Consider the following 23457-nt stretch of genomic DNA (forward strand, 5'->3'; position numbering starts at 1 on the left):
AAGATTAAAAGTAAAAGCAGTACAAACACAACTCACCATTTCAAATATTTCAAACATAAAAATATAACATGAAATTCGTCTAGACATAAAAATATAACATGACTATTGAAAATGACATATAAGCGAAAAAAAAAAAACTTCCTCTAAAAACTTTATAATTTACGGGAATTTTGTTGCGTTAGTATTTTTCTTTTAATCCTATTTCGGTCGTTGGAGAAGCATTTACTATCTTATTTCGCTTTTGGGACGGCTAGTTTCTTGCTTAATTGGGTTAACTAGGTAAGTGATGAGCTTCATGTCTATGCTTTTTTTATTTTGAATAATAAAAGTATAATAGATATATAAAGTTGTAATAGTTTTTATTGTGACCTGACCGGTGTATGAACCCGAGACCATTCATTTAAAGAACCACTGTAATAAACCCTGCACTATTGGTCAGATTATTGTTGTCATCACATAACCTGCCTTATTGTATGCACTGGGGTCGGTTTACAAAGGGTTTTGAAACGCTAATTTATCCAATTATTTCTACAACATTTATAATAATAATAATAATAATAATAATAATAATAATAATAATAATGTAAAAAAACATCTATATAAATATAATATTAACATAAATATATTTATAATAAATTGAATAATCTTATTATGTATTATGTATGTATATTTTCAGCTATTATAAAAATTAAATATCATTTCTACATACATTCAAACTCTAAATACAATTTTCTTCAAATATAAATTGAAGAATATATTTATTAAGAAAATACTTAAGAAATTAATAAAATAATAATTAAAATGAAAATTATATAGAGAGTATATATTTCAAGTATTATAGAAAAAAAAAAATGAATTTATTAAAGTGAAAAGGAATAAATTTAATAATAATTATTACCATAAAATATTCATATATATATATATACATTTACACATGCATAAAATAATTACATAATTGTTAAAAAATTGAATGCTTCTTGAATTTAGAAATAAAATTATAAATATTACCTATACTTAAATATTCACAATAATCATTATTAAAAATTATTCAAATTTTTCAATTTATAAATTATTATTAATAATAATTAATTATTCAATATTATAATAATTAAAATTCTATATTAATTGTATAACAAAAAAAAAAAAATACTTAAAATAAATTAAATAATAATTATTATGAAGGGGAGAAATTTTGTATATTGTGCCAAAATAATAATAATTTTAATATTAAATGAATTTGAAATAAAATATTAATAAAAATTAATTGTTAATTTTAAAAGTACATTAAAATATTAAAATAATATAAATTTATATAAAAATTATAGGGGGAAGAAAAAATTACCTGTAATAACAATTGAATAAATTTATCGCTTACTCATTCATACATACATATACATTCACATTATAATAATAATAATAATAATAATTGTTATTGCTTTTCGTGTATTTCCGTGTCGCGTTTCAAAAAAAAAAAAAACAATCGTTGTTATTCGGGTCGGTTCTTTCATACAAATTATTTATTAAAAAATTAAATCAAAATTAATCAAATTTTTAAAAATACTTTTATTTATTAAAAAATTAATTTTAATATTAAAAAAATATTTAAAGAAAAAATGTTGTTGTTATACAAAAATATTTAAAATTTAAATAATTAAATTTAATTTTATTAAAATAAAAAATTAAATTACATAATTAATAAAGATTATAAATAATTATTATTGAAAATATCAAAATTTTTGATCAAATAAATTTGATTAATGTTTATTTAAATAAAGAAAAATAATAATTAAAATAAAGAATTAAGTTAAAAAAGAAAGTGTTATATAAATTATAAAAATGTTATAAGAAATAAGAAAATTATAAATGAAAAATTGTGTGTTTTTGGAAAAAATTTTGAAAAAATTAATTAATAAATAATTTAAAATATAATATGAAATAGTGTAAAAAAATATATATTTAATTATTAGAAATAATTAATTACATAAAATCATCACATAAAGTCTTCGATGGAATTTTAAAACATAAATGTATTTAATAAGGTTAGTATTAAAATTTAATAATTTTTATTTTTAAAATATTTTTCTTAAAATTTGCAATAATTGTTCATAATAATAATTATTAGATAGTTTTCAGAGAGTAAGCTATGATTTTGAGCCTCTTACTCCAATAGAAATTTATAAAATTAATAATGTGGTTGAAAAATTCAACTGGTTAATTTTCAAATACTTTGTTAAAACAAATTTCTTTTCTTATTTCGATTTTTCTTATGCTACATTTTTAACTTTTAATGTGCTTTTAATGGAAATATTTCAAATGATTTTTTTCCAAATGAATTTTTCCAAATGAGAATAGCTAAATGAATTTTGTACTTTTTAATTCAATACTTCAATATGGTATTGTTCGTTGGGACGGATCCAATAAGATTTACCCTATATATTTCAATAAGATTTACCCTATTTAAATTTGCTGAAAAGCATTGCATAAATATTTTACTGAGAGTAAATAGATTTTTACCTAGTTTTTAACTGTTTGGGTACTTAAATTTTCTATCTTACATAAATGTTCGCACTATTTGATGCAAAAGTTTTATTCTAATTATAGCTCAAGAATTAATAATTTGAATATGACAGCGTGTTCCAAGAGCTACACTATGTCATTTTTAGAATTTCTATATCTCGATTGCGCCGAAAATATTGAATTTATTGCTAGCAGAGTCCAGAATAATTCGAATTTTGTCAGTTTTTACAAAATCTCTTAAAAGATGGTTATAATTATTTAATTTCGACCACAAAGTAATCGAACTTTTATTCGAGCTTAATTAGCTTGATACGTAAACTAGGGATTTCAAAAAATATATTTGAATCAATATCTGAAACGCTACAGAGTCGTGTTGAGTGACTTAAAATAAGTTTCGAATTTTATACAGTTTGAAAATTGTAAACTAAATTTTATATTAAGTTTTTAGCTATTACTTATCTTTCTAGTTTAAATTTTTTGAGATTTAAATTTTTATTTCCTGAACAGCTTTTCATTGTAATCTCCATCACAAATAAATTTTTGAATTAATCAAATATAATTTTCAAATCTCCGACAGCCAATATTATATTAGAGTCAATAACTTCTATGACAGGCAATAGGAGAGAGAATTAGTATTGTCCTTATAAAAATTAGTGTCATTCTGTTAAGAAATATAATTTAATGTCAGAATATTTTATTTTTAACAATAAATTCAGTTATTCTCCTAAAAATATGCAATATAGGGAATCACCATCCAAAATGAATTTGTCAGAATCAGTTATATTAAAATAGAACCTGGTTATATGAGAACAAACCAATTAAAATATTTTGTTTTAAAGTTATTTAACCAATGCACTTGACTCGAAATTATTGTCCGACTTGTCCCCGATCAAAATATTCATTTTTTATCGAATTTTTTTATTTTCTCATACTTTTACATTTTTTAGTCTGCCAGTATCTTATACAATGATATAAAATTCAAATGCTATTGCATATTTAGATTGAATAAAGTTGTGGGTGTAGAACAGTACTCTTACAGTATATTCCTTGCAGTACCTACATAAAAATTATTATTTATTTTATTTTTTTCGGGAGAGAAAATTTTAACAAAAACAAAAAATTGTATGTACTTTTATTATCTAAGTTTTTTTTTGTTTTATAAAATATTCATGAGGGTTTCTTATATATACTCGGTCATAAACGTATTTGTTAAATTAAACAAAAAAAAATTCATGAGCAAAAAAATTTTTTTACTTTAAAAAAAAAATAATAATTTTAATATTTAAATTGAGACGAAAAATTTATTATTACATAAAATTTTGCTTTCTAAAATATTTTAATGAACAATGTGGAACTTGGAGCCATCACCTTGAAGGTATAATATACATAAAATTAAGATATGAAAAACAAAAAATAAAATAAAATTTATTTATTAAGAAAATTCTAAAAATAAAATTTTTACACTCGTGTTGATAATTTTTAAATACAGCAAAAGGAAGAATTAGTTTTAAAGGACCTTTAATTTAATTCACTTGAGTTTTTTTTTCCAACATATTTGAAATGGAATTTTGTAAAATATTTTTGGCAAATGAGAAATTTTTGTGTGAATTTTTGCCAAATATATGTGTAATGGAGTTCGTTTGCCCTTGCGTTTTTGTTGTGAAATTCTTAGGTACTCCATTTTAGGTAGGAAGCCAAAATTTTATACACAAATGTAATGTTTGTAAGAAACTTAATTTGCAGGAAGAAAATCTTTGCGTATCATTCCCACTATTTAAAATTTATTGCCCAAATATCAAAAGTTTTCACTAAATTTCTCAAAACTTGAAAATATTATGGTTCTCTTCTTCTAAACAGTGAAATCTTCATTCTCCTAAAACTATGCAATAAGAGGAATATATTTTTATTTACAAAATATTAATTGTTCTGCTAGAAATTATTGAGTTTCGAAACTCGTACAATTTGAATTTTCATCGTATTATATTTTTGGAACTGCAATCTCTTCCAAATATTTAAGAAAACAAGAAGATAACGGTAAATATCTTGCAATAAAAAAGTATAATTAATTTTTCTCAACTCATTTGCTTTCACCGTTCAAATCAATCGTAACGTTTCTTTCAAGTTTTTTTTTTTTAGTTCATCCTAAATATATGCAATTATTTTATATGTATTGGTATATGAATGAATCAATGTAATTCAAATAATGTAGTAGAGAAGGACTATTATTTAAATAAAATTGTTGAATAAAATAAGACAAATTTCCACTTTCAAAACTTGTTGTATTCAATAAATTTTCATATTTAATAATTAATTAATTGTATATCGGCTCACTATGGAGATATTTTCGTTTCCAGGAAATTCTGAAATTATTTTATTATTCATAAAATATTATGATTGAATAATTTCAATTTTAATGAACAGCGTAGCTTATTTTTTGTATTTTACAGGGAATTTTGATTATTTTTTTAGTATCCGGAGAATAATTCCAAGTATTTGAAATAAAAGATGCAATTATTTAGTAGAAAGTTTTTGATTGATGTCATTTTATGTTTCATAGGAAATTAAATTAAATTTTTTTCTTGTGTTCATTTACAATAATTTTGAGTGTTTTGTATTTTATTAAGAAATGCCATTTTATATTTTACAAGGAATTTAATTATTAAAATATTTGAATTAGCTCCCGAAAACACATAATGGTTACCTAATAAAGAATATTTCTAATTAAAATATAATATTCTTCTATGTGACACACATAATATTCATTAGATTCCTAATCCTATATTTATGAGAATTAATTTTAAGAAAGCTATGTATTCAGTTTATGTTCTAAATTCTCAAAATATTTTATATTCTCTGTATTCGAAAAAGTTTTAAATTTAAAATAGAAAATAAGGATATTAATGTTGAAGGTTATTTCAGACCATATGCCTCTACGACACCATATAATGTGCAATATGTGCTGTGTATACGCATATGGAAATAAAAAAACTCTCTGTTATACATATTTGGATCATGGTCATCTGCCAAACTGTTTTTATAATAGTTTGAAATTTTTTTTTTTATATTTTTTTGTTTGGAAAACAAAAATGAATGGGTGTATTATTATTGTTGATAAATTCAGTCATTAACATTGGTGATTTAAATATATTATTTGTAATAATATAGCTTGCTTCATAAAATATTAGCACAGCATTAATATGAGGTAAGGCATTTTCGGTATGCCAACATATATTAAGCATAACGAGCTATACCTATAAAGATTATAATAAACCGGAAAGCTCTTACTTGGGATGAAAGGATTTCAATTTTTTTTTTGCTTTCATTATTGTTAAAATAAGTCGTCGTGCCGTATAACAGTATTATATGTACTTTTAAGCAAGAAAATTTAGGGCATAAATTCTTTTTTTTTTTAATATAGTAAAATATTTTAATTATAAGGAGATTATTATTTAAATGAGAGCAAAGAAAAGTGGTATATGAGTGGAGAGAGAGAGAGAGGATGAGAAAAATGAAAGAGATAAAGGCTATTAGTCGATTTCATGGCCGAAAGGTACTGTTTTTGTTTTCTTTCTATGGTAAAATTAAATTTGAGAAAAAATAATAGTTCTAGTTTTATAACAAGAATGGAATATATTTTATTTTTCTAGAACTACCATTATTTTTAAACTAAATAAGAGAATCTTATTGTAATATTTTTAAATTTAATGAAAAATTTCGAGTTTATTGTAATAAAATAAAAGATCATTAATAATATGAATGTAAAATGTCCTTGAGATTCGAGATTTTTGTAGTTAATTTAAAAATTTGGGACATTTTTTTAAATTTTGTAATCATATATGCTTTTGAAATATTTCAATTCCATGATATTTAATATTATAAAAATATACATACATAAATTTGATTACAGACAGAACAATATAGTTATATTGCATAATGGAAAATTAAAGGGCGAAAAAAAAAAAACAAACGTACGAAACGGTAAGAAATGTGTGGTTAAAATACGACTTTAGGAATTCGAATGGGCTCCTAGTGATATTTCGAGGAGATATTGCCTGACTGACGGTACTCTATAAGCGACATTGGCTATTTGGAGAGCATTCGGCAAAGCTGGGGTTGCTCTTCAACACAATGTTTCACAGCTGCCAGGAAGTGAACAAGAAGGATACCATTTTTCATTATGTCTGTGAATGTTCGGGTCTTAACGGAACCAGATTTGTAAGGTAGAGCAAGTGTCATGAGGCTGAACGAAAAATCGAAGATTAGCAATGGGGGTTTGGATAGATTCCTCGACAGAAGCAGATGGCCAGATGGTAAATTACGAGTATTAATAATATCTTTTGAGGAGAAGAAAGCGAAATATTTCTTAATATTTTCAAAATGCTTTGTTCTGTTCCATTGCCATTATTTATGAAGATTATTGGATCTTGACCGCCTTGTTATTTTTATATTAGAGAATCAAAGTTTCTTTGAAAATTTATGAGTAACGTATCCTAAATTTGTATTTTAATTAAAATTATTTAAAAGAACTTTAATCTGAAACTATTTATAATCCGGCTGATTTACAGGGCATCAAAATTAAAATTTATTTTCTCTTTAAATATAAAATTTTTGATTTATTTAGCCTCGAAATTAACACTACAGAAGGGTCAATTCACAATTAGGACGGCAAGTTATAAAATTATTTCAATTTCTAAATTAATTTTTTTTTCTTTCTTTTCCAATGTCCTTTTTCTTTTTTGCTGGAATATCATTTTTTTTTTTGTATTTGTATTTTTCTTTCTTGATAAATTCTTTTCCTATGATAATCACGTTTTTCTCTTACTTTTTTGCCAATTCTAGTTCGAGATTTTTTCCCTTATTTTTTTTTTTCTTTTTTTTTTCTACAAAAGGATGATTAAGGATAATTCTATAACAAGCCAGTAACAAGAGTAAATTGGTATTAGAGGAATTTTTTTTCTTGTTCTTTTTATTTTTCTCCCCTTAGTTGTTGTATTTTTTTTTATTACATTATTATTAGTGTTGTTACAATTTTTTTTTTTGATGAGTAATGAAAGTGTATAAATTTTTTTTTGTTTTTATTTTTACCTTTTATCGCAATTTCTATTTTATTTTATTTACTTATTTTCTTATGCGATATTTTTATTAGTAAATATTTGTTATTGTGATTGTTGTTAAAGTATGGTTGCTGTCTTTGCTGCTATTCTTATCATTGATTTGTTTAGTGAACGAAATTGATACCCATAAGCTCTTCGTGGAGATATAACAGTAATATATTACTATATTTGTATTATATTATGTATGTATATTAAAAATTGAGAAGAATCATTAATCTTGAGAAAATTTTATAAAATGGCGTTATTTTTATGCTTTAGATTAAATAGGTGTTAAAAGAGAGGGATTTCGGTTTGAAAATATTTAAATTTTATTTTTAATTTTTGGAAAGAGAAAATTTGAAATTTAAAATATTTAAAATAAAAAAAAATAATTTTAATGATTTTGATAAAGCTAGAAAATCCCGAATAGTCAAAGCCCCAAAATAAATAGCGCAGAATTATGCGAAAAATAGTCTTGCATTCATTGAAAACAATGTTAGCGAACTTTACTCACCGTTTTGCCTAAACTTTCGAAGTGGACACTAAATAGTAAGAATACTGAAATATTATTTCAGTTTCGCATTACCTCTTGTTTCGCTAATTCGGAGCCAAAATAAATATTTCGAAGTATGCGAGTGCCGGAAACCTATTTTACAAATTACCTTTCGATACCGCTGCACGAATCTTTCAATGCCTTCCAGTAAAGCTGAAAGTATATTAATTGGTTTCAATCGCTCTCTATGAATAAATTGCTCAATTTTTTTTACAAATTATCTATTGTGTCCGCCGTATTCCGTATTTATTACATATTTTATATATAATTACATTGAGACCAGGCCAATTCAAGTTTAGTAATTAAACAATTGCTGTATACCTATGAGCTCTATTAAATCTGAGTAACATGGAAACCAAATCTGCCTATAATTAAACTAGTGTAGCACACGCAAGTGTTTATCGTGAATTTTTTCAAAATATTTTTATTTTATTTGTTAGATAGTGTAGGACACGAACCCAAACTTAAGATTGTGCTCATAAAGCCAAATTGACTGAATTTTTCTGTAAAATTTTTATATTTCTTTTATATTTTCTGATTTATTATCAAAAAATCGTTAAGGAGATATGAATAAATCGATATAGTTATTATAAATTTACAACACTGTTATTTCTTCATGTTTCTGGGAGAATAAAGCAACTTAAAGATTAGGATAATCTTAATTTTTTTTTCTTATTTTTTTTATTGAGAATGATAAATTGACGTATAAATTGGTATGAGATAATAATTCCACCTGTCAGTGTAGATAAATTTATTTGATTGAAATTAAAGAAAATTTTGCCGGATTTAATTAAATTTTATTAGTAAAAATAAGAAGAAAGGAAAACCAACTTTTCCACTACAATTAAAAAAGGTAGTGGAAATTGAATAAACAAATTTTTATGAATGAAATTTCATTACAAAATAATTTTGGTAGATAAAGACTTTTTCTTAATGGTGTTTTATATAATTAATGCACAGGTCTTCGAAAATCAAAATTAATACTACTTAAAATTCAAAGTTTATTTATTAATTAATTTTACAATAAATTAAGAAATTTGAAATTATTTGGTTAATTTTAAGTTATATTCAAAATATTCACAATAATAAATTATTCTGAATAAAAACAGGAGAAATAATTAAGTAAAAATTTTAATCTTCGTAAAAGGAAATCCCTCTCTCTCTCTATCTCTTTTGCTATTATCCAATATAGGATCTAAGCGGCCACATGTTAAATTAACTTAGATGTTATGTTAGAAAATTCATTACTGTTTGCCGCGATATGAAACAATTCTTGGGCCGTTCTTATTCTAGTCCAGTTTTTCATATTATGAAACCAGAACATTATTCCTTTTTACCGATACCTCGTTTAACTTCAAGTTTACCTTAGGTAAGCATGTTGAATTGGAGAAGTTCATATGTTGCACCTTGTATTACGCGGCCGGAATATAACGTTTTTCAGTTCTTTGATGTTTTGAAGAAATTGTCTTTCTGTTTGCATTTATTTTAAAACTTGCTCATTTGTAATGTTGTTCGTCAAAGTTATATTCATAAATCACATTCGCATAGAATGAATGTCGATATCAATGAATTAAAGGTATTGATTTTCCGAGATTGATTGCGCTGTTGTTTATCATGAACACTTTATTTGACTTGAACATTACGTCCAGATTACAGCAAATTACGACTGATAAGCGGAATTTTGCATTAATAATTTCATACCTTGTTAATTCTAAAGTAAAAGATTTTGAAATTTTTTTCTGGATTTCTGCAAGTAAAGGGTATTCTTAGAATTCGAATAAATTACGTCATAAATATGATTTGTACTAAGTTCTTAAGTAATTAAGCGTTCATTCTTATTATATTCGAACAAATTACGTCAGCAACGCTCTCAAGTAAATTATTATACACCTATAACTTAATAAAGCTCGATATAAATAATTTTTAATTAATTTTTCTTTGTAAAATTCTCCATTTTAATTTTTAAAGTTTTCAGGAAAAAAAAATACCAATTTTTTTCTCTGAATTTAAACTTTTATATTTACTTTTGTACAACATTAAAAAAATTCATTAATTAAAGCCTTATTCCTTAACCACCACCACTACCACTTATTCCAATACCCATAAAATTTTTTAATTTTTATTTTAACTTTTTAAATTATTTTTACCTTGAACTTTTATATAGCTTCCTTTAAACAAGCATAAGCATAATAAAAAACACAAATATTCCCTTTTAAAACCACAAAACATAAAATTTTCAAATCTACAAAAAAAAAAAAAACATTAATTAAAAACGCTTGATTACAGTTAACAAAATAATATTGTAGGCGTGATTGAAATTTATAAAATTTTTAACGTGATTGTAATTCAAAATTTAAATATTGATTTTTCTTTAAAAAAAAAACAGAATTCTTGGCTCATTTATCATTAATAAAGGTTGAATAAAAATTCAATTTAATTGATTTTCTTGGAAACGTTAAAAGTTCGTAAAAAAAAAAAATAATGTTAAATAACGTTGACTCTGTTCAACGTCGCTCTCTGTTCCTTGTATTGTAATGTGTGTGTGTGTGTGAATACGTAAATCTGTATATATGGAGGGCACTTAATTTTTTATCTGACTGTACTAAAATTTTTTATTTTGTGTAATGAATTTTAAATTTTATGAAAATATTTTTTGTTGTGTTTTTTGTTTTTTTAATAATTTTTCATTGATATTCAAAACATAATAAAATTATTGATGTTTTTTTTTTTGAAGAGAGATAGATATATGCTTTACTTTAATAAAGGCAGAAAGAAAACATTGACTTTTCATAAATTTAAGATTAAAACAGCTTTAAAGTAATATCCATTTTGTTCACATTTTATGAATAATTAGAATATTGTTTTTTAACACAAAATCTCGAATAGGCATTCAAATTTGTTCTCAACAAGAGAATATACACACGGAATGAGAATTAGTATTTAGTAGGCTAGGATTTACCACATTGAAGATCTGAGCTGTCTATGGGGATTTCTTATGATAATATGATCGGATATATGGGTTGCTCACTGGTTTAGATTATTAAAAGTACTGCCACATATTTTTGATTCTCGTGGCAATACGTGCGTACTGTGCAAGAAGCTACTCTCTCATAAATTCAACTGTTTTTAACTGATCATGACGTTCATTGAACTGAATTTGAGACACTAAAATACTTGAACATATTATATTTGTAGTATCTTGTCAGAAAAAGGAAAGGCTAAATTCCATTAAATTTCTCAAAATATTCTTTTAATTCCCTATTAAGAGCTTCAAAAGCTCGAATACCTTGAAATTCGCCATCTGGGATATCTTTTATTCACTTTTATTCACAGTAACTGGCATCTGAAGGCTCACTTAGAATGAGACAGACCTGATTCGGTACAGTATACTTTTCCCTAAACGTAGTTTTATTAACAATATTATTTCCTTCTCAAATCTACTACGATTATTTTCTTGTAGAGCCTGGATTTTTGCCGCTTGAAAATACACGCAAGAGTAATTTTCACTTAGAATTCTGAATTGTCGGAGATAGGAATCCATCGTTTCCTACCGCATTCAATCATTACTTTAGTCGTTCAAACTAAAATTTGACGAATGAAATTATTAATAAGAACTCATTAACGAAAAAAATTATAAGTTGTTTTCAGCGAGTTGTTAAATGGTAGTTAAAATGTTTTTATGGCTAAGGTTCCCTGTAATCCGCAATATTGTAGTTAACAAATTCAAATTATTAAAAATATTCAAATTTTATATGGTATTTTAAGGCTTCAACAGGGATTAATTTTCAATCCGAAAAAAAATATTAGTTTCTTAAGAATGAAATTTGAATCTTTTACTTATAAGAATTCAAAACCAGGACTCTTCCTGTCTATGTATAATTTACATTTCTATAATTGAAACACTAGGAACTAGAAAAATAAACTTAAATGGCCAACCTAATAATTGATTCTTAAGAATAAATTTTATTTATTAACGAGTGCTTTAAAGTTGTTTTTAGTTGAATTTCATGATAAAAACCTTTAATGCGCAATTGTGTTTATTTCGTAAACTACTACTTAAACACTTACTCTCTGCCTCTCAAAAACTTAATATTATTGAGTCTTGTGTTATCATTACGTCATATGTTATTTCAACATGTTTTCATATTTACGACTATGAGAACTATTACGACGGCTACGAGAACTACTCTTATATCAAGTACCTACAACATAAGTGCTTATAAGTACCATTTTTATATTGTCAATGTTATAAACTCTTAGAAAAATAAAATTATATAAATTTTTTTTTTTAAGTATAACCATGAATTTAAATTTAAAATTCTGCAGGGTTCAAAAACCAAATTCAAAAAAAAATTTTCCAATTTTTTTTCTAATTTACTTGTAAGTAACTAACACAATGTAAACTAACCTTGCATTTGTCCTTATTCACGCACATTTTTCAAAATAATGAGAATGTATATAGTTAAGGAGCCTGTAAACTACATGAACAAAATTTTTTTTTTTTCAAAACTATGACTGTAGGTTTAGGAGAAAAAAAAATTTTATCTTTAATTTATGACATTAACCCTGTTTTTTTCCTTCTTGTTTTCTCACGTTTATTGTTTTTGTACTCTAAAACTCTCATAAAAGCATTTGATATACAAGTTTATATTCTTCTGATGTTCATTTTGAATAAAACATTTTATAAAATAGAAAACACAATTCGAAATAAGAAAAAACAAGCAAAAAACAAAATGTTCGTCCTTCATTTTCTATGTGATATGGTGAAAATACAAAAAGAACAAAAAAATAAGAAAATTTTTATAATACCTAGGTTTGAGAAAAAAGTCAAGTATATATTATTTCGAATATAAATGGAATCACTTTAGTATGACCTTGAAAATAGATAGTAAAAATATAGAATCTATTTTATGTCTATGTATGTAATAGGACAGGGCTGGCTGAGTTCTTAGATTGCCCGAGCCATTCATGAAAATTCTTAATATTTTTCGTGGTACCGCACTCAAATACGCATCGAAAATTCTACTTGGAATGAGTGATACAAATTGTTTTCTGCAAAGCACATAAATTGTCCGTTGCAATAAAAGTTCGTAAAATCTAAAGCGCTTTGTAATGGGCCGATTACGGATGGATACAGATGCAACTAATTGTCTGCATTTTAGCATTTTGGATTCGCTCAGTTATGTCATTCTTAATTTGAACGAAAATGAATTTTGTTACAAAATTTCACTTAGTATTCTATATTTTCGATAATAATTCTCTTATATTCTCAATAATAACATAATAGCAAAAAAATAAAATAGGAAATTCAAGCGCAATAATTGTCGAAAGCCACAAATTATTCTTCAAAATTATTCTGCCTATGGTTTGCGAGCCGAAATTAAGCCGACCCTATGTTATAGGACATTCATTATTATGTAAAAATTTCTCATGTATTACAAATTTCATGTATATTTTTTCTTTGGGTTTGCTTGGCTGATTGTAACATCCTTAAACGTTATTGTTGAAAATTTTTTTTAAATAAAATATTATAAAAAAAAAATTTATATAAAATGAAAATGACTTTTTTTCCTTATATACACTCACAGTTTCCTTGACTTAACCATATTATATGAGTATAACAGTAATAAGAAAACAATAACAACAATAGAGAGAATAGATTAAAGTAACCCAACCGAATGAGTGAAAAAAAAAAAAGAAAGTCCTTGTTTTTTCAGCTTTTGTTGTTTTGGTTAGAGAATCCTTTAAAACGGAAAATGTGTCCCTTTAAAAAAATTATTTTATTTTATTTTATTTTTTTTTGTTTCCAATTTTTATTCATACTCGTATATTATTTGTACATAAATAAGGATCTGTGTGTTGAGTGTATGGTGCCAGTGTTATACACGTATGTTAGTATGTGTTTTTTTTTGTATATGTATGAATATAAACTTGTAAATTTCAGATAAAGTGTTGCTTATATCGTATATTGTACTCAAAAATTTTATCTCATACATATATATATCTTTACATACAAATATTTACATAATGTACCGTTAAAAATCGTGATAATTTTTTTGTAACCTATAAAATGTTTTTTTTTTCGGTAATATTCTCCTATATTATCCTTTTTGTTTTTCTTTGTTTTATTTTTCTTAATTTTGGTTTTTAGTTTATTTTCTTTTAGTCTCTAACACTTTTTGTTCCGTTCCTCTTCTCTGTTTTTCTGGTTCAGTGTGGTGAAATTTGAAATTTTTGTTTTCTTTTGTTCTTTAATTTTTCTTGTTTTTCGATGCTTTCGGGTGAATATGCCAAATATGGAATAGATTTTACAATGTTAATAAAAGCTATACACTCAAAAAAAATTTTTGTGATTTTTTAATGTAATTGCACAGAAAGAAGCAGATTTATTCAGCCTGTGAGTAATTTTTTTTTTATGTGGGTAATTTTTTTCTAGTGTGAGTAATTTTTGTAATGTGGGTAATTTTTTTCTAATGTGAGTAATTTTTGTAATGTGGGTAATTTTTTCTAATGTGAGTAATTTTTCTAATGTGGGTAATTTTTTTAATGTGAGTGTGAAATAGATGAAATGAAATCGGGATTTTTTGTGAGTAACAGTAGGTATATATACATATACACATTGTTTTAGCAGTTGGAAAAATTAGTTTAATTTAAGTTATTTAAAGTATTAAATAATTTTTTGTATTTCTTCAAATATTTTGGAACAACACCTACCAGAATGTATGCAGCTTAAATTTTCAATATTTTTATTACTTCTGCGTTCTAATTGTTAACTAAGGAGTGCTGAATCATCCAACTTGCTGAATATTTAATAATTTTCACACACTCTGTTCCCAAAAATCACTCAACCTATACTAAATATTTAACAATTTGTTAAGTTTTTTTTTGTGTATTATTTCTTGCTGTGCAGTTATACATATTTTATACTCTTGCCAGGGGCTTAACCTCTTGAATTAAAAAAAAAAAGCAATCATATTATAGTTATGATAACAATGATGATGGTAAGAAAATTATACCGGAAAAATTTTTGATAAAAAGTATGAAAACTACAAAACTATTAGTAGAGAAAAAAAAAAACAAACAAAATATAGTGCGAAACCCTATCAAATATACTCAAAAAATGTACTCGAAAAAAAGTAAAATTCAGAGTGTATTTTTTTTTCGCTTTATTAATTTATTTACTTTATTTTTCGTATTGTTTGGTTTTATAGTGAAGTTTATTTATTGTGTGTGAATTGTGCGTTGTATTTGTAACATTTACCCTATTCTGTTATACTTTAATGTTATATACACCATTTCTGATATATTATGCACTTGTTACCCACATAATAGTTCGGTTTGTATTGCAATTTAATGAAATGTTGGTATACAAATAATATTACAGAAAATAGAAATAATGATCATTTGACCAATATAATTTCAAATTTTAAATAGAAGAAAATTCATTTTTGTTGTTATAATCATTCGAAATATTTTATTAAAAATATGTTGAGTAGAATTTATAAATTTACTCTCAGTGAAGAGTTGTTCGGAACTATATAAAATTAGTGTTACGAATTTTAATGAAAATACCGTCAATTTTTATTGCTCACGAAATTTTGATTGCTTGAAATTTGATTAAACGAACGATTGCTCACGAAAGACTGATATGATTGTATGAGAGTTGTCATCATGGCAGCAGTTTTTAATAGATTTATATGATGTTACTCAAGTAAATAAGAAAAATAATTAGTAAATGTCTTACGACTAGTAGTAATAATGTTAGTTAGTCAAAATGTCGCTTTAATATTTATTCGGCCACTTCTTCAAATTAACTTTTAGTAGTTAATCATATCATGAAGTTAATCATGAATGTGTAATATGCCACAATGTGGTACCCAGTAGTACTGTTAAACTGGTCCTGTTTTCGGTCTTAAATTCTTAAAATTAATTTTTCAATATAATTACCAAATTGTACAGATTCCACCCTTATTCTATTAAAATTTTCACATTTTTCCTGTTTAGTTTTTGTTTTTATTATTTTTTTTTTGTGTTTTATTTTATTTAAAATATAAGAATTTTTGAAAATAAAAAGCTAGTAAATTTTGTGGAGAAATTTTGTACCAAGTTTTTAGGTTTTTGTTGTGTTTTTTTTTTATTTTGTTTTTGGGGGAAAATTTATTTTTGCCTTCGGTAGAACACGAGTAAAAAGTAAAATTTATAATCGTGCATCTTTTTCCATAATATAAATTTGTATTTTTTAATTTTAAATTGTTAATTATTTGCCAACGGGGTTTGTTTGTTTTTTTTTTTTTTGTTTTTTTTTTTTGTGTTTCGAACAACAGATAATAATTATTATGGGTAATATATAAAATTGGAAAGTTAAATTTGGTGTTTTTTTTTTGGGGGGGTAAAGTTAAGGTTTTTGGTTTTTGTTTTTATTTTTTATTTTGCAGGCGAACATAAGGTTAATAAGAATTTTTTTTGTTATAATTAAAGTTAATGAAACTGGGGTACTCACTATTGCTTTATAATTGAAATATTTATTTTTTTGTATTAAAAAATTTTTTGTAAAGTTAAATTTTGTAATTGCAAATAAATCAATTTAAATTAAAGAATAAATTAAAGTTAACTGGTTATTTATAAGATTTATACATGTTTTAGCAGACGAGTATAATGAGAAATAAGCGTTATTATGCTTTTTTCTAAAACTGTTTTATGTGCTATATACATATGTTGCATACGATTAGGCACGGATAGATGTTATATAAGAACTAGTATTTTGTCATTATGAGAATATAAAAATGCGAAGAGTTTGTAAGAGCAAAAAATCATCCGTACCTGTTTTAAAAAAAGTAATAAAAAATCAAAATGAAATATGTAGTTCCTTTGCATAAAAATTGCATATATTTAGGCGAATTTCAATTGCTTATTGAAATTAATAACAATTATTATTGGCCACTTTATTTAAATCTTTCTTTCTCTATAACTAATTTATTACCGACCGCATTGCTTACAATAAGAGAGATCATGTGATGGCATTAAATTTTGCGTGTTAAGTTTCGCATGTGGTGACAACGCATTTCTTTATATAGTAAGTGTAGTAAGTATTTTCATTATCTTGTGCGTTGTTTTTGCTAAATTAGGTAGTACACATTAAGGCCTCCTGTAATCAGTTTAAGCAAAAAATTGTTGCATGAAGTTATTGCAAGAGAATCTCGAAAATGTTATCTTTTTAAAATAATAAGATAATCCAAAAAAAAACGACTGAAAATGAAAGTTGGATAACTTTTTAAAATATTCTGTTTTCCCAGAATTTACAAATTTAACCTCAATATCAATAAGTTTATTTTTTTATAATTCTTATAATGTAGGTACGCAAGGGTTAAAAATAAATATGAGATAATTTTTATTGTAGCAAATAATATTTAAGGTGAATATTGAAAAATTTTTGTTTTTTTGAAAGAAATTTAATATAAAACTAATATTTTCCTAAGTAGTTATTATTATTCTTACTAAGTAATAAAAAAAAAATAATTTATATTTTTTATTACAATTTTTATTCTAATTAAAATTCTCTTTAATAAAATAATAATCTCTTGTATGAAAAAAAAAAAAATGCAAAAACTGTTATACACAAAATGACTTTCAAATGTAGCAATTTGTGTATTAATTTTTTATAAAATTAAAATTAAAATTAAATTTTTTATAACTCTACGTAGCTAAGTAAATATTTTAATTGTGTGTTTTCTTTTTTATTCAGAACTATTAAAATATTCTCCTTTATATAAAATTATAAAAAATAATTCAAAGAATTTAAAATTTTTATTTAAGAAGAATTAAAATTTATTTTATAAATTAATATTTGCATTTAGAAGAAAATTAGTTTTTCATTTCTATTTCATATTATTGCTATAGGTTGAGAAAAATTCTATAAGAATTTGAATATTTAAAATGATGCGTCCATTCATTTGTACGTTCACATACCTTTTTTCCATTAAAAGCTTTTCAAAATGTTGTTAAAATATTAAAATTTTTTTTTAATTATTTTTTATTTTTTGTATAAACTGGGTGTCGCGTACATGAGTGATCTGTTGTATACCATTGTCTTTATGAGAAAATAAAACTTTTGTATCGAGATGATACATTTCGATTTACAACTCAATAAATTTGGTGTTATACAGGGGCTTAGAGTCAATCTCTACTAATTTTTTTACTTTTAAAAATTTTAAATATAGCTCCGTAACTTTTGTAAGACAGGCGTATTATTAAATGTGATTTGAAAAACTTAGAACAAAGACTTTCTTATGAATACTTACAATATTTTATAATCTGTTCAGATTTCGGAATCACATGACTTTAAATTTCGTAAAGTATGAAATTTTAACTTTTCATTTTAAAAAAGTATTAATTTTCTGGGTGACGTAACATTGGAGCTTGTAAGATCTCAAATTTTACCACAGCTTTGAAATCTTGTCGATTGAGCTTCAATCTTGTATATGAGCCATCATGTTATCTGATCTAGTTTCGTGGTTGTTGAGCAAAGTAAAGGACTGCAAATTTTATTTTATAGAAAATTTTTTTCTTCAACTACTCTCTCTTTCCTGTTATACAATTGTTATACTTAATAACCAAGTTACCCTTATATTTACAAAAATTAATGGCCGAAAGAATAAATATATGGTGCCTTTCATTGATTAATTTCAGTCGTTAATCTGAACCTGTTGAGTATGAACAAAATATTTTCCATACGAAAGTTTTTCCTACTCATAAGAGATTATAAAATGGTACATGTAGCAGTACACTTATATACTAGATACCCTGTAGAAAATACAAGAGAAAATAAAATTTTTCAAAGTGATTTTAATTGTCATAATATGCTTTTATAGAAATTGGACATTAATAAAAATGCATTCATAAAATTAAATGTACAAGTTTTCTAAAAAAAAAAAAAACAGAAAAAAAATGAGAGCATTAATTTAAATTTAATTAGAAAAGAATAATATTTATTTCTAAAATGAAATATTTGCCATTTTTTTTTTGTATTCTTTTCTAAAAAAAAAAATATTTTATTAATATTTAAAATATGTTGAGTATTTTTATAATTAAATGTGGCTAATTAAATATTTTTTTTTTCGAATTTTTCAAAAGAAATTTTAAAATTTTTTTCTTATAGAAATTTTTATACATCTAGTCCATTTTCATTATATGGAAATTCTAATAATGCTTTTGACATTTTGAATACAGAATAAAAACAATAATATGGTGTATAATAGTATGTTTAGTTATTATTTATGAGAGCGGAAATGAATTATGAAAATTATATGAATATAAAATTATTATGTTATTGAATTATTGCAAATATTTTTCATTTCATTGTCTGCCTACAATTAATTATACGTATAACACATAGAGGAGTAGCTAGTGTCGCAGAGTAAATGAGGAATTAAATGATATCAGTACAATTTGCATCTTTTCAATATTAAGAGGTCTAGAGCGATTTATTAATATCCCCGAATTTTTAATTGATTCAAGTATATATACATATGCCTCAAATGTACCATGGAATGTAGCGTATAACATCTTACTTAAAATCTGTTATATCAATGATAATGATTTTGATCACGTCGTAAGTTTTGATAATAAAATGTATTCGTGTCTAATTCAACACCCTTGAAATAAAAATTTTCCTGATCCCATCAAAAATATTCGATATTCGAAACTAAAATGAGTATTTAAATTATTTATTACTCGTTGGTTTTAAGTAATAGTGCAAGTTTTCTAATGTTAAGTGACTGATTGTAATTCTAATGAGTGTTTCTAATATATTATATGTATAGTCAATTACGTAATTAATGAATATGGGAACAATTTCAGTTTAGATTGGTTGTCATGCAATCGTATTTAATTATTACGCTTAATGAAGTTTTTGTTTGAGTAAAGAAAACAAATGATAAAAAAAAATAGTTTTAAATTATTTTATTTGTACACGTGCTACTAATACATAACACATACATACCAATCAAATTCATATATGCATTTATTTATTATCCTTTAAGGATAAAATGAGAAGAACATTAATTAAAATTCTAAACAATAAGTATAAGAATATTGTTTCGAATTCTGAACGCTAAATGAATATTCTAAATTTTTGTTGAAAATTCTGCGAATATTATTCTCAATTTTGATAAATTTAACAAACTTAAATTCACAGAAATTAAAATAAATTTGGTTCAAACCAATGGTTTGTAAATTTATGTTTTTCCTCTTAACAAATAAAAGTTCGGCAGTGAAAACGATATTTTATTTATTTTGTTATATAATATATTTGTCAAATTTTGTATTTTCATGAATTATCATACATATGAAAATATTGCATACTTTTAGGATGAGTAAGTAGAAAAAAGAAGTTTTAACATTATACTCGAATTCGATAACTGATTATGTAGGTGCTTTAAGATAAATGATAATTTTTTTTGATGAGAGCAGATTTACTAGATTTTTTTTCGAGGAGAGGAGGAAATAGTAGGCATTGAAAATTGACAACTTGGTAGTTAATTGAAAAGCGGCGGGAAGTGAAAAGTTTCTCCTTTTTTTTTTTACAATAGAAAAGAAAAAAATATATCAAAAATTTCAAAGAACGAATCTAAACTAGCAGTTAATTCTGTTTGTCATTTTGTAAATTTAATCATTGACTACGCCAGTATAACACCAGTACTGTTCTGTTGCATGATATATTTTAGTCATTGGACGCTTTACGAAATTCAAAGAATGTTTATGATTTCCATAGAACGAATTTTCAAAAATGGCATATTTAAATTTTCTGATCATATTAAATTGACATCATACTTATATTAAATTTTCAATAGAACGATAATTTCTTTTATTTTTCATTGGGGAATATACATACATATTATCAATATGGTTTAAATTCCCATGTGTGTGGAAAAATGGAAAAATTGTGTTAATCAGATAAAATTTTTTTATTGTTTTATTTTTAATTTATGACATGTAAAAATATTTTTTAAAAATTTTTGTTTGTTTCGAAAATATTAAATTATGTCTGATATTTTTGAATATTACTCTTTCAATATCTATTATACGTTAACTATATATGTGCATAAAATGACCAGAGAATAATAAATCAGAAAAACAAAATATTTAACCTTGAGGGCATAAATTCATAAAGAATTTTCTCGTATCTAAATAAAAAAATAAAACAATGAAATCAATAAAATATTTGAATTTTAAATATTTTTTTGTTATATATAGAAATTTAAATATTACAATTTTATATACGAACGGAATTACATTATTAAATTTAGTATAAAGTGAAGGATACTTTAAAATTATTTGATTTCAATTTTTAATTTTAGAATAAACGAGTTTTTCATTAATTTTTTTTAAAGCGATGCGGTTGTACCCAGTTCCGTGATGTATTATAGCCCCACTACAAAAAATTAACCTACATTATAACACAATTAACCGACACGCAATCACCTTACTTCTTAATTTTTTCTCAAATAATTCGAAATATGCGATCATCGTACGCCACCTACTGCTTACTCTGTTAATAAAAATCTTGATTTAGAATGGTACGATAACGATTCCCTTTGAACTTAAAACGAATTCCGGGTAAAAATTTTGAAAAAATGAATATGTTGAGCATTATTGAGCCTTCTGAGAGTGTAAATCGCTTCAAAGAATGCTATTCTTAATTCAGAATGGTACGGTAACGATTTCCTTTGAATTTAATACGAATTCCAGCTAAAAAGTTTGAAAAATTGAATAAGTTGAGCATTATTGAGCCTCGCGAGCGTGTAAATTGCACCAAAAATGCGATTCTTTGAAGCAAATGAAATCTTTAGCGCATTCAAAAATTTTAAATTGAAAAAATAAGATCAATAAAGAAAGTATTCAACAATCGAAGCTTAAGTACTATATTACACAAAACCTATAAAATTTCTTCAATAAAATTTTCTCTGTTGAAAAAAATCTTAGTATTTACGAAATTTCAATATTCAATGTAGACAATGACATTTAGTTTATTGAAAAAATCGTAAAAAATGTAAAAATGTTTGATTAATTAAAAATATTGGATACATAAGATTTTATTACTGTTATTTAGACAATTGACTTTTATAACACTAAAATAATATTACAAAACTGCTATACATATAAAAGATATAGTTTCATAGTTTATATAATGTTATATTACTATATATAGTAATACAGTTTATGAGCTTATGTTGTCAAAAAACAAAAAAAAAATTCAGCATTTAAATCAAAAAATTAAATCTTCTATTTATAGTAAGTACTCTTTAATATTATTTAATTTTATACTTACATAACATTTATACTATTTTATATACTAAATACTATTGTATAACAGTAATAGAAATAGTATGTATTATATTTATTGTTCTCTACAATAACAAAAATTATTGTAAAAGTAACAGTAAATATATATAATAATAAAATTGTTTATGAGAAATTCCATATGTTATTGTTATACACATAGTACACTTAAACATTTTACTTTTTATATATGTAGGTATTGCAAAATTTAATACTGGATATACATAATATTTATGTTATGAGTAACGGTATAAACTGACATTTTTTGATTTACAAATGAAAAAAAAATCAAATACCTATTTTTTTTCGTCTTCCTTCATTTTGTTAATATTTTTGTCACGAATTTCAATATGAATCTAAAATAATCTTTTAGTATATTTTTGCTATTTTAGTTATTATTATTATAGATAGTTTGTTTCTGTACAATATTATATTGTATGTGTATAATAAAGTGTAATACACACGTTTTCTAATAATATTGATTTTTCATTCATAATATTCGAATTTTATGATTGGTTCTCTGATCTTTTTCTTTTATTTTTTTACTATTTTTATATTTTTGTTAATGCGTTTTGTTTCAATGTTATACACAGAGGAAGGGAGAGGGAGAAAAAAAAAAATATAATATAATTTTATATGCTTTATATGCTTATATTTTAAGAATATGGAACAAGAATATTTAGCAATGGAAAAGATGTGTAGCTAACTATATTATAGTACCTAGTTATATAGTATAACGGTTATAGTTCGTTTAATATAGTTTAATATACAAAGTGAATAATTTTTGAATAAATTTATAAATTTACTGATCAGAATTTTCATATATTATGGAGTAGGATATGATGGAGAATAGAATAGATAAAGCAGCTTTTAGTTTAATTACAAGGACCGTAAATAACAAACATGTTCCACTTTCTAGACCCACATAATATTTTTCCAGAGCATTTTTCAGTTAAA

The 23457-nt window shown here is 24.0% G+C and overlaps 1 protein-coding gene across 1 annotated transcript in view; it reads left to right on the top strand.

Annotated features, from left to right (window-relative positions):
• The first annotated feature begins 1932 nt into the window (after nucleotides 1-1932).
• LOC129612828 (GATA zinc finger domain-containing protein 14) overlaps nucleotides 1933-23457 on the top strand; it is a 250073-nt gene continuing 228548 nt past the window's right edge. Inside the window, exon 1 of the mRNA XM_055526612.1 lies at nucleotides 1933-2039. The gene's annotated coding sequence lies outside the window, so the exon portion shown is untranslated. The remainder of the gene's footprint in view (nucleotides 2040-23457) is intronic.

This window comes from Condylostylus longicornis, unplaced genomic scaffold (assembly GCF_029603195.1).
Source record: "Condylostylus longicornis isolate FDR11 unplaced genomic scaffold, ASM2960319v2 ptg000077l, whole genome shotgun sequence".
Lineage (NCBI taxonomy): Eukaryota > Metazoa > Arthropoda > Insecta > Diptera > Dolichopodidae > Condylostylus > Condylostylus longicornis.